Genomic DNA, 12,308 nt, shown 5'->3' with positions numbered 1-12,308 from the left:
ATATACACCATGCACGTACGTGTGTGGGTGTGTACGGTAGAAAAATTTCAGGTTCTCTTTTTTTAACTGAAGAAATAGTGTTTCTTTGCCCCCATGCTTTTTGTTAATAATCAAGCATTACATATTGTGTTTGAGTGTATGTATGTGTCTGCATATATGTTTACGTATGTACATATTTGTTAATTTAAAAATAAAAGCAGAGCGTTCTCTTATCTATGGAAATAGAACTTGTATGTTTAAGTATAGTGGTCTTGAATGTTCTAGAATATAGTCTCCAAAATCTAGCAACCAGAGAATTTTTACTGAGCATCTGCTCTGTGGTTAGCTTTATATAAAGAAGATACAGACTTGTAAGTCATTCTGAATTTTATTTTTACGTATCAAAAAACAGGTAACCTGTTGGTGAGGATGTGTCACCACAGGAACTCTCATAGAGAGTTGATGGGAGTGGAAGTTAGTTCAACTTCTCAGGAAATCCATTGATGCTACTCAATCCAGTTGAAAATGCTCATGCCCTGAGGCTTAAAAATTCCACTTATAGGTATCTAACATAGAAAAACTCTTGGATGTATGTACAAAGAGATGTGGTGGGGCGGGGGGGAGGCATGAAGCGCAGCAGTTTTTATAATCGTGATAAACTGGAAAGATATCCAAAATCCATCCACAGTAAAATGGATAGAATGTGGTATTTTCATACAATGTAACATTATCTAGCAATTAAAATTGCTATGGCTGTAGGCAAACATGTAGGAAGCTCAAAAACATAAAGTTGATCCAGGAGGGCAGCAAAAGCTAACAGCATCCAGTGTTCTGAGGCTGGGCTCCCATTCAGGTTTTCTCTTAAAAAGGAAAACAAACCAACAAACCATAATGTCGAAAGAAGTCACAGACTAATGCATTCAATATGATTCTACTTACATAAAATTCAGACACAAAACAATATTTTGTTCAGGGATACACATAAACCAATCTATTTTTTAAAGGAAGAGAATGACTAACTGAAAATTTAGTACTAGAACTACTTTGAGAGAGACTGGGGGATGTGACCCCAGGAAGGCATCCAGAGGCTTCAAAGGTACAGATTATATTCTATATATATTAACTTGAGTGGTGGATATATCACTTGTTTTATCATCGGTCTTTAAATGGTGTGTAAACTATACATACTCTCTTGTATGTATATTTCAGCAGTATGACTTTTTTTAAAATTTTTTACGTTTATTTATTATTGAGAGACAGAGCACCAGCAGGGGAGGGGCAGAGAGAGAGGGAGACACAGAATCAGAAACAGGCTCCAGGCTCCGGGCTGTCACCACAAAGCCCGATGCGGGGCTTGAACTCACGAACTGCGAGATCATGACCTGAGCCAAAGTCGGACGTTTAACAAACTGAGCCACCCGGGGGGCCCTCAGCAGTATGATTTTTTAAAAACATCAGAAAAGAGGGGCATCTGGGTGGCTCAGTCAGGTAAGCGTCCTACTTTGGCTCCGGTCATGATCTCACAGTCCGTGAGTTCAAGCTCTACGTTGGGCTCTCTGTGCTGACAGCTCAGAGCCTGGAGCCTGCTTCTCATTCTGTGTCTGCCTCTCCCCTGCTCGTGCTGTCTCTCTCTCTCAAAAATAAACATTAAAAAAAATTTTTTTTAGAACATTAGAAAAGAGACCAGCAGATTTTACATCACCACAATAACATTAGTTGTGTAGGATGGTTTGGTTATAGGTGATTCTTTTTTCCATGTTTTCTCTAATGTGTTTTTATTATCTTCATAATTAAAATACATTAAAGGAATCCATTTATAGGGAAATGGCAATATTCTGACTTAGCCTAAATAAGTCATAAAATGTAATTTCAAGTAGTTTTAGTTAAGATAATGAATATCACAAATACCTGACAAACACCAGTGTTAAAAGAACATTCTGAAGGTAGAAGTTCTACGAACATGAACACCCGAGAAACTCAGATGCTCCTAATCTGTTCTTAGGACAGAAGCAGCTCAGTTTTTTTTTTTTTTTTTTTTTAATGTTTATTTATTTTCAACAGAGAGAGAGAGACAGAGCATGAGTGGGGGAGGGGCAGAGAGAGAGGGAGACACAGAATCCAAAGCAGGCTCCAGGCTCTGAGCTGTCAGCACAGAGCCCGACGTGGGGCTCGAACTCACAGACCGCGAGATCATGACCTGAGCCAAAGTCAGACGCTCAACTGACTGAGCCACCCAGGTGCCCCAGAAACAGCTCAGTTTTAAAAATAAATACAACATTCTGAGTTGAATGGAGAAGATAGAGCCGTAGAGTAAAAGCAACTTTTCTAGAAGCAAGCAATAATCCTGTCCTATATACGGATTTACCTAATCTCCCTTCCCCCTCTTGATACAACTTGTTCCCAGGTCTTGTTTGCTATACTTTGGGCACAGTCCTAGATCACAGAGTAATATTGTTATTTGTAGACTTGATTCTCCCCTACTAGGCTGGGAGCTCCTTGTGGGCAGTGTTTAACCGTAGCCACTGTGTATCTCTTTTTTTTTTTTTTTTTTCAACGTTTATTTATTTTTGGGACAGAGAGAGACAGAGCATGAACGGGGGAGGGGCAGAGAGAGAGGGAGACACAGAATCGGAAACAGGCTCCAGGCTCTGAGCCATCAGCCCAGAGCCTGAGGCGGGGCTCGAACTCACGGACCACGAGATCGTGACCTGGCTGAAGTCGGACGCTTAACCGACTGCGCCACCCAGGCGCCCTGCCACTGTGTATCTCTTATTTCTACCACTGTGCCTCCTATAGAGCAGCTGCCGTTAATGTTTATTTTTTTTTTTCTTTAAAAAAAAAATTTTTTTTTCAACGTTTATTTATTTTTGGGACAGAGAGAGACAGAGCATGAACGGGGGAGGGGCAGAGAGAGAGGGAGACACAGAATCAGAAACAGCCTCCAGGCTCTGAGCCATCAGCCCAGAGCCTGACGCGGGGCTCGAACTCACGGACCGCGAGATCGTGACCTGGCTGAAGTTGGACGCTTAACCGACTGCGCCACCCAGGTGCCCCAATGTTTATTAAACTGAACAAAGAAGCAGCAACAATTTTAAAATGCAGTGTGGGCTGCATTTATAAAACACATGGCTACAAAAACCTGAATATTCTAGAGGCTAATCTTCATGCAGAATGAGTCAATAAGTTTCTATTGTGTTTAAATAGAAGATCAGATTTTATGTCCATCATAAAAACTTACAAACATTGCACAACACAATAAGCACAGTAAATTGGTAACCTCTGGGTTCATGCCAAGAGAAGTATCTTCCACATAGTATTTGTGCTACCCCTCCTCAGGTCCACCTTCCTTCTGTCCAGCACAGACAGTAAGGCTCAAAACTGCTATTTTTAGCAGTGAATGATTAGAGAGCTTGACTTCCTCATGAAGGTTCTGAGGAGAGTACAACTAACCATGGTAGGGCAATCAGAGTATTTGCTGATTACAATCTTCTGTTATAAAGAGAAAAAATATTTACATATCCTAAGATGGAAAACAGCCCAGGTATCTGCAAAATAGCCCCTTATTAAGACCAGTAGGAACACAGCAGCAGTTTCCCTCTAGTGCTCAGACATTTGCCAACTACTGATATGACATTCTCACATGATGTCTTAAGTCTTTAGACAACTCCCTGCAATGTCTAAAGAAAGGCAGAGGAGAAAGTGCCTCTTTTTTCTTCCCTTATTGGCTTTCCTGTGATTGGAGTGGTGAAATTGTGCTCAAACAATTGGCCTCTTTGTTAGAAACACATTAATTCAAAATTCCAGGGAAGAGTTAATCCAGGTAGGTCTGGTCTCTATCTGGACAATTTCTTTTTTCTTTTCTTAAGTTTATTTATTTATTTTGAGAGAGAGAGAGAGAGAGGAGGGGCAGAGAGAAAGGAAGAGAGAGAATCCCAAGCAGGCTCCACTCTGTCAGTGCAGAGCCCTACAGAGGGTTCAAACCCATGAACCATGAGATCATGACCTGAGCCGAAACCAAGAGTTGGATGCTTAACCAACTGAGTCACCCAGGCACCCCTGGACAACTTCTTTTCAGATTACTTTGGCAGAGAAAAATCCAATTTCTTGCTATTTAAGAAAAAAATAACAACAACAAAAGAAAAACACACTGCACAAGTATGCAGGTGGCTAATTATTAATTTTCTTAGTAAAACATCCAAATCTAAATTGCCTTGATTTAGGCTAACCTAAACTACTGATGCAACCATTTTACATGAATTTAAGAAGAAATGCACTAAATGGAGCAAGCTTATGTCCAAATTTGGAGTTTTATGCTCCTTCTTCCTGATACCAGAATCACTATGTAAAATAGTGGTTAAGAACGTGAGGTCATAGAGGCGCTTGGGTGGCTCTGTCAGTTAAGCGGCTGACTTTGGCTCAGGTTATGATCTCACGGTTCACGAGTTCAAGCCTCTCATGGGGCTCTCTGCACTGGTGGTGCAGAGCCTGCTGGATTCTCTCTCCGTTTCTCTTTCTCTGTCCCCTTGCCTCTGGCTCTCTCTCTCTCTCAAAATAAATAAACTTTAAAAAAATTCTTTAAAAAACAAAAAGGAGTGTGGGCCGTGGAGTCTGCTAGTGCATACTGAATCCACCTGAATCCACCAGTACCTGGTGTGGGATCAAGTTACTTAAACTCTCCGGACCTCTTTTTCTGCCTCTATGTGTGTTACAGCCATTAAAATTATGTCAATACATATAAATCACTTAGTATAATGGTTGACAGTTAATTATTGATTACTAAGTGTGGATTTATTGTGAAGCTGATGTGGATTTATTGTGTCGCTTTAGAGGACCTCACTTGCACAGGCTCTTCCTGAGGTCTCGGGGCAGGGGGGTGGGGGTCTAGCAGAGCACCCCCCCCCCTTTTTTTGTTTAGTTTTGCAAAAGGAAGACATTTTAATTGTAGTCAGTTAAGGCTGCTCTCTCCATGTCAAATTCCACTGCACCATTTTCTCCTGTGTTTGGAGGTATTTGAGTGTCCACCAGTATTTTGGGATCTGGCTAAGGGGAAGTTGATCTGGGGACATACCACTTTAATATTTTTAACTTAGAAACATGCAAATATTATACTTTAGGATTGATGTCTTATTTAAGAAAAACTTTATCCAGTTTTTTTCATGTATTATGATATTCCTAATGAGTCATAAAACTGAAAGAAATATCTTAAGGTAGCAACAATTTTTTTATTTTAATTTTTAAGCCATGCTTGAGGAAAGACTAAATGTTACAAAATTCTATAGGAAATTATATTACAATATTATCTTATGAAGAGGTAATCAGAGAGTTTGAAGCCATTAACTTTGGCAAAGAGTTTTATAACCATGCATTGAGCAGTTTATTAATAAAAAATTTATTGCTGATTTGATATAAAATATTGATGTTGACACAGATAACATAAAACTCAAAATATGTTTCTGCAATAAGGAAACAGACAAGCTAATTAATGAGTATGGCTAGTTTTCAATGATGCCCTGAAGTTTTACAGCTCATACTGTGAATGAGAAAGGTCACAAAGATCTTCAAAAGGGGAAAAGGAAGGCAGAAGAGTCAGAGTTGAGAAGGATTTGAAGATTCTAGGATACTGGCTTTGAAGATAAAGAAAGGGGCTACAAACCAAGGAATGTGATGGTCTTAAGAAGCTGGAAAAGGCAAGGAAATGTTTCTTCCATAGAAGCCTCCAGAAGGAACACAGCTCTGCCAACACCTTGATTTGAGCCTAGTGAGACTCATTTCAAATTTTTGACCCCCAGAACTACAAAATAATACATTTGTGTAGTTTTGAGTCACTAAATTTATGGTGATTTGTTATAGTAGCAGTATGAAACTAGTATAGAAACAATGTGATTGCCAGGGGCAGTTTGTAAAAGGAGCCGCAGCGTTCACCTGGGTTTCTTTAAGCCTTGTCACCATGCTGTGAGGAAGTAAAAAGACCACAGAGAAAGGCCACGCATGTAGGCATTCTGGCCACCAGCCTCAGCCCAGCCCACAGTCAGCCCCCACTCCGGACATGTGAGGGAGCAAGCCACAAGATGGCTCCAGCCCCAACCACCATCTCAATGCAACTTCATGAAGGACCCTGAGAAAGGACTGACTACATCACTGAGCTCAGCCCAGCTGAGAACTGTGAGTGACAATAATAAGATTATCGTTATTTTAAGCCATTAAGTTTTAGGGCGATTCACTGCACAGCAATAAGTAACTGGGCTAGTTAGCATATATCAGCTTTTAAAAATTTACAATTTTTCTTGATTTGCTTCATCTTAAATAAACATTCACGCTCGTATCTAATTTTGTATTGTTAATCCTACTCTTTTTTCCTAGAGAGAACTCCTCTAAATTGGAAAGCTTCAACCCCTCCTTAAAAATTTAGTTCTGTTCAGATGAACATAAGGGAAGGGAAGCAAAAATATAAAAACAGGGAGAGGGACAAAACATAAGAGACTCTTAAATATAGAAAACAAACAGAGGGCTACTAGAGGGGTTGTGGGAGGGGGTATGGGCTAAATGGGTAAGGGGCATTTAGGAATCTACTCCTGAAATCATTGTTGCACCATATGCTACGTAATTTGGATGTAAATTAAAAAAAAAAAGTTAGTTCTGTTCTTGAATGTAGACAGAATTTCTTATTCAGAGTGTGGTTAAAAAACATAATATATGTAATTAAGCAGACCTGAGGATCTTTGAAATTATGCAACCTTTCTTCTTAGAAATTAAAAAAAAAAAATCCTTCATTTTGAAGACACCTTAAAATAACAAAAGCACAATTTAAGCTTATATTACTTATTCATATCACCTTAAATGTCAATTGCCTTTTCATCTGAGATTAAAATAAGTGATAATTACTTTCACAGAAAATGAAAACTTCCTTTAGCATTAAGATGATGTATTCAACAGATGTCTCTTAAATGATTCTTTACTGACAGTATCAACTTCCCAGAGCACTGTGATGGCAAGAAAAGACAGGAAATATCTGACTTAGGTTATGGTTCTTGGAACAAGTCATAAAAGAAGAATGTGTTATGTAAATAATAATGTACAATGTCCCAGAATGCAGCCTGGACCACTTAAAATATATTTGCTTTGGGACAGATATACCATTTTGAGATAATCATCTCTGATTTCAAGAATTGCCAAATTATCGGTTGCATGCTCCTTTACCCATCTCTCCATGCCATGTCAAAGCTACTCCATTTATTTCAGTTAACTTTAGCATAACAGAAAGAATTCTAACACTAAGTAATGAGTCAGAACACTGAGGTTAAATGTGCATTGAGTTCGAGGGTTTTTCAGAGATAGTTCTTATAAGGCTGACTCACTTGCAGGGTAGTAGGACTGGGAGGGCCCAACCTGGCTGGCTGGCAAAAGGTCTCTTCAGAAGGTCTCTACCGTGTGGTAGGTCCCACAATTCCAAGGCTGAGCACATCACTTTTGGGGGATTAACTGTATTATGAATATCACTAACCCTCTCGTGGATAAACACTCCCTCTGAAAGATACAACATGCTCCAACATTGACAACAACAAAAACAACAAGTTCTATATATAGTAAATAAATGGTAAATGTTGAATTCGCTAATTTCAGATTTGGGGGCTTGTCTATGAGAAAAAGTCACAAGGCAGAATATATGAGATGTTCACTCATTTATTGATTGCTTGAAGAAAGGAATTAATTGTCTGCATATAAAATCACCTCATTCCTTCAAGTTCAGATTTAAAAAAATGAGCACTTGGTTGAAAACCTGAATTACTTCAAGATGGCACCCCGGGTTAGTTTATGCTTTCCCTGTTCCTTTCCCTCCAGAAAGCATTCCTGTCCCCTTTGCCAGGTTCTGCTAGCAAGGTTAATCTAAACAGGAGGTTCGGGTCTACAAAACACCTAAATGACAGAAACTAGCCAAGGCTCAGAGCCAGAAATAGTGCAAGAGTGGAAGAGGGAGTGTGGCATTATGTCAGCTTTACCAGTCCCCATCCTGAGGTTGTTTTCTTTCAGGGCTGCTTGCTATTAGATTCCTTTGACAAAGCTAGGGATGGTCCCTTCTTTTCCCTCAAGAAGTCACAGCATTGTGAAAGTCCTGACAGCATACATAGGTGGATATAGTAAAAGTGCTTTTACAAACGTTTCTTTACATATGAAGAGGAAACAACTACCCCTGGTGATTATTCCTATTTTTCTTTCCATATTACAAAGTTGAGGTTCAGTACAATTCACATTATTCAAGGTATTTCAGGTGCTATTTCTACTAAGTAAGGGGGTGCCTGGATGGCTCAGTCAGTTAAGCGTCTGACTTTGGCTCAGGTTACCAGCTCACAGTTCGTGGGTTCAAGCCCCGCATCAGGCTGTGCTGACAGCTCAGAACCTGAGGCCTGCTTCAGATTCTGTGTTTCCCTCTGTCTCTGCCCCTCTCCCATTCACACACACTCTCTCTCTCTCTTAAAAATAAATAAACGTTAAACAAATCTTTTAAAAAAGAAAGCTGGGACTCAAAGTCAGGCATTCAGATCCCTCGGTAGGGCTTTTGCCCTACACCTCAGATGTACCAGCATATTCTGGGCATATTCTGGGACTGTGTTTTATTTACCTATTTTTGTATCTCTGAGGCCTAGTACTATGCCTGGTATCTAGTATATACTCATTAAATGTCTGTTAAATAAAAAGTTAGGATTCATTGTTTAAAACTACCATTTGTAAGAAGAAAGATGTTATCAGAAAAGTTGTATGGGGATTCTGATGCCTTACAAAGTTCAGGGAAAGTCCAAGTATAAAGCACTAAGGGAAGCAATGCAGCAGCTGCGTGGAAATACTCTATTTCATTTCCAAGGTAGAAGCTTAAGTGCTGAGTGGTTTGAAGGACACTCCTCAAGAGTCAAGGATTCGCTGAATGAAGGCTGTGTTTCTGTGGGTGTGCTGTTTATTTCCTGCTCTGTGCCCACTTTCTAGTTTCACAGTCTCAGATGTCACTGAGGACAAGTTCCCTGTCTGACCTTCATGGGGTGATTGGGGACAGATTATTACCCAATCACACTGCACCCCTATCACTGTGCTGTAGAACACCAAGTATCTTGTAATGAAATAAATCCCCTCAAAGTCCTTTTTGGGGACAGCTAGATTCCTTTTTTTTTTTTTTTTTTTTTTCCTGAACTGTCAGCACAGAGCCCAACACAGGGCTTGAACTCATGAACCATGAGATCATGACCTGAGCCCAAGTCAGACACTTAATAGATTGAGCCACCCAGGCATCCCAGGAACTGCCAGATTTCTGATTCCCTGTTTCGTATGCGTGCCTAATGCAGGAAAGTCGCCCCCAAGAAAGCTTAGGAAACACTGAAAGGTAGCTGAAAGGTACCTAGAGGAAAATGTCTTTTAAATAAATAAGACCCACAGCTGCAGGAAAGTAAACTTAAGTGATAAGAGCAGACAAATGGAGCCTGGAGAAAGTCTGTCATTAAAAAAGTTTAAAAATTTGGGACACCTGGGTGGCTCAGTCTGTTAAGTGTCTGACTCGTGATTTCACCCCAGGTCCTGATCTCATGGTTGATGGGGTTGAACCCCACATTGGGTTCTGTGCTATAGCAGGGATACTGTTTGGATTCTCTCCCTCTCTCTGCCCCATCCCTTCTCTCTCTCCCTCTCTCTTTCTCTCTCTCTCAAAAATAACTTATTTAAAAATTTTAAAGATTAAAAAATAAAGGCTTTGGGTGCCTGGATGGCTCAGTTGGTAGAGCGTCTCACTCCTGGTTTCTGCCCAGGTCCTGATCCCAGGGTGATGGGATCAAGCCCTGCATCAGGCTCTGCACCAAGCATGGAGCCTGCTTAAGATTCTCTCTCTCCCTCTGTCCCTTTCCCCCACCCCTATCATGCACATGCTCACTCTTGCTCTCTGAAAAAAAAAAAAAAAAAGATTTAAAAATTAAAATAAAAAAATGAAGGCCATATTAATAACCAAAAAAATGAGCATAACAAAAGAAAACTTGCATTATCAGAATATCATTGTTGTTAAAAGGAGGTGTTTTGAAAAAGAGGATGATGTAACTACTTGTCCACTATTTTTTGATGATTGCTATTTCCTTTATTTTAAAAAGGTAAGTGGATTGAGGTGGGTAAAGGGCTCCATACTGGACAATTTGATCAGTCTTTTCTCCTTTACTGAATAGAGCCTGCTGAGAGCAGGAAATTGAACACAGATTACCAAGCTTTCTTGTCTTACTCTTAGAGAACAGCTCATCATTCAAAAGGCTGCCTGATAAAAGATTAAAAAAAAAACCAATTATGAAATATCATATAGTATACATTTTGTATAACTTTATAACAGTGATCTAAGTCAAGTACAATTTCTTGATCTCTTTCTTTTGCCTTATACCATCTCTATTTAAAAAATCTTCTACCACATAATTTTACATTTCCTCTTTCACATCACTTATTTTATGTTCCTTTTCTATCTTTGCCCTCCTACTTGAAAAAAGTTTTCATGCTTTGGCCACAAACTCTCCTTTCTCTTGAGGTGTATGTTTTCTGTCCAGCTGCTTTCTGTCTCTGGAGCCTCCTTATATACCGCAATGAGCTGTTATCTACTTAATTCTAATCTTAGCTTTATTTTCCATATTAGTTACATATCCTCACTTATGTTTTTCAGCACAGATTTCCAGCAAAAAGTTTATGTCAAATAAAAACAATAGTTTTAATAGTGTTTACAAGGTCACAGGCATTGCACAAAATTATGCAGTCTGTAAATCATTTAAAAGTAGTCTGTTAATGTAATTTTATTTTTTTTCTAAAATAGGATTTGCTCTTTGAGTTTCCCTTCCACTCAGTTGCTCTTGTGCTGGAGACTCTCGTGTCTAGTCCCCTCTAATATGCATAGGGATCTATTTCTAAACTTCCTTAGCTGCTCTGAAAAGAAGAGAAATCTGCTTCCAAAGAAGTGTTGTATGATTTCTCATATTCTACAAGTAATAAAACAATTCACAGAAAACATGCAGATAAACAGAAAAGAGAATCTGTTCCTCAGGGCTGATTTCTTAGACGAGAACTCAAGAAGCTACTATTTACTGATTTGTGTATTTGGCTGACTGTGGCTGCGAATTGACAGAGAAAGTGAAGCAAGTATAAATGTTAGAAGGGAGTCTCTTACACCTCTCAAAGACATTCTGTGTGCAGGTTTGTTTCTCTGGCCTAAGGCACCCTTTGTTTTGCCTTTTTGCTCTGCTTCATAAGAGGTGTGGCCTCTTAATAACGTTAATTATAATGGACAATAAGTTATAATTTATGGGTGCCTGAGACCAAGAAGCCTCTGGGAGTCTTCATTAAAACAACAGCACAATGACAACCTCTGGAGGCATGGTATTATAATGATTAAAAGTTTATGTGCCCTTATCCACATACACAGATTAAGTTGTTTTTTTAAGTCCCCTCTTGTACATGGAAAAATCTGAAGGCACATCAAAGTAAAAAGAATACTTATAACCAACACTCTTGTACCCATCTCCCACCTTCATCACCTCTTAACGTTTTCCCAATTTCGTTTCACTTATCATCTCCATTGTTTTCCTCTTGGTAGGAAAAACTTTAAAGCGAACACGAGATAGCATTTTACTTGTAAATATTTCAGTAAACACCCCCAAAATTTTATAATAACTTGATTGACTATTACCGTAAAGTGGACCCGCAGAACAAATAAATGTTTTCTAGCTGTTACGGCTCTTCTAAGGTAAGAGCGTAGAGTGGCACACCCCCAGGACGAGTGGAGGTGGGGGTGGGAGGGACCAGACCCCCGGGTAAGGTCTATAAATTCCTCCGGAGCCATCAGGCATGCGCAATCCAGACCCCAGAGTTGCTAAGGCCCCAAGGAAGATAGAGACTCCGGATAAGACGAAGGCCAATCAGAGGACTCAAAGGCTAATCAGTTAGCCAATCTGGATTCTAGAGTGCATCAGATGCTCAGCATTCTGATCTCTGTACCAGTATCCAATCGGAGAGCTGGCTGCTTTGGGCGGACTTTTCAAAACAGCGAAAACAAAACAAATGGGGACCTTTAAAAGGTGCAATGCGACCAGAAACCGTCTCCTTCCGCCTCTCAAGCCTATCACTCCCTGTCTTTCCCCTCTCCGGATCAATCGCGGAAAGCCGACGCCCAGATTCCACCCTCCGCCCAGGGACCGAGAGGGAGGGATGGCTCGGCAAAGCAAAACCGAGCTGAAGAGGGCACAAATCCAGCTGGGGACAGCAGTATGGGGTGGGACTCTTTTTCAAAGGCTTTTGCGGTAGCCGCGGATCCCTCCGCGGGGAGTCACGTG

General features: G+C 40.1%; 1 long non-coding RNA gene across 1 annotated transcript; it reads right to left on the bottom strand.

The window, feature by feature from the left end:
• Positions 1-348: 348 nt before the first annotated feature.
• LOC123595813 lies at positions 349-12,305 on the bottom strand. Its single transcript, XR_006711389.1, has 2 exons — positions 11,666-12,305; positions 349-839 (listed from the first exon to the last, which is right to left on the bottom strand). It is a non-coding gene; the product is annotated as an uncharacterized LOC123595813 (long non-coding RNA).
• Positions 12,306-12,308: the final 3 nt, after the last annotated feature.

This window comes from Leopardus geoffroyi, chromosome B1 (assembly GCF_018350155.1).
Source record: "Leopardus geoffroyi isolate Oge1 chromosome B1, O.geoffroyi_Oge1_pat1.0, whole genome shotgun sequence".
In the NCBI taxonomy this organism is placed as follows: Eukaryota; Metazoa; Chordata; class Mammalia; order Carnivora; family Felidae; genus Leopardus; species Leopardus geoffroyi.
The sequence above is the reverse complement of the archived record's forward strand: the minus strand, read 5'-3'. Positions and strand labels throughout refer to the sequence as shown.